Source organism: Herpailurus yagouaroundi, unplaced genomic scaffold (assembly GCF_014898765.1).
Source record: "Herpailurus yagouaroundi ecotype Mexico unplaced genomic scaffold, PumYag 67227, whole genome shotgun sequence".
Lineage (NCBI taxonomy): Eukaryota > Metazoa > Chordata > Mammalia > Carnivora > Felidae > Herpailurus > Herpailurus yagouaroundi.
In genome coordinates this window covers 8756-9134 of record NW_024420066.1, presented here as the reverse complement: position 1 = coordinate 9134, position 379 = coordinate 8756, and positions in this window count along the sequence as shown.

The following is a 379-nucleotide window of genomic DNA, read 5'->3' as shown; positions in this document are numbered from 1 at the left end:
GGGGGAGCGCGCTGCCTGCATGCGCGCAGCTCCGGCCCCAGCCCCGGGCGGCCGCGGCGGCAGCGCGGGAGCCGGAGGCAGCCGGCCGCGGAGAGGAGCGCGGAGCCCGGGAGGAGCCCCGGGTCCCCGCCGGACCTCTGTGACTGTCTAGCGCCCGGGTGCGCTGCAGAGACGAGGACCCGACTCTTTTGAATCTCCCGGCGTCCGGGCGCGGGGCGACTCTTGCTATTTTTCTAAACTCAACTCGTGGATTGGAACGTGGCTCCGCTCCGAACGCGGCCGGTGACTCCTACGACCCCGGCCCTGGCCGCGGCCGCCGCGCACGCCCTCGGAAGACTCGGCGGGGTAGGGGCGCGAGCCGGCCGCGAGTGTCTCCGTG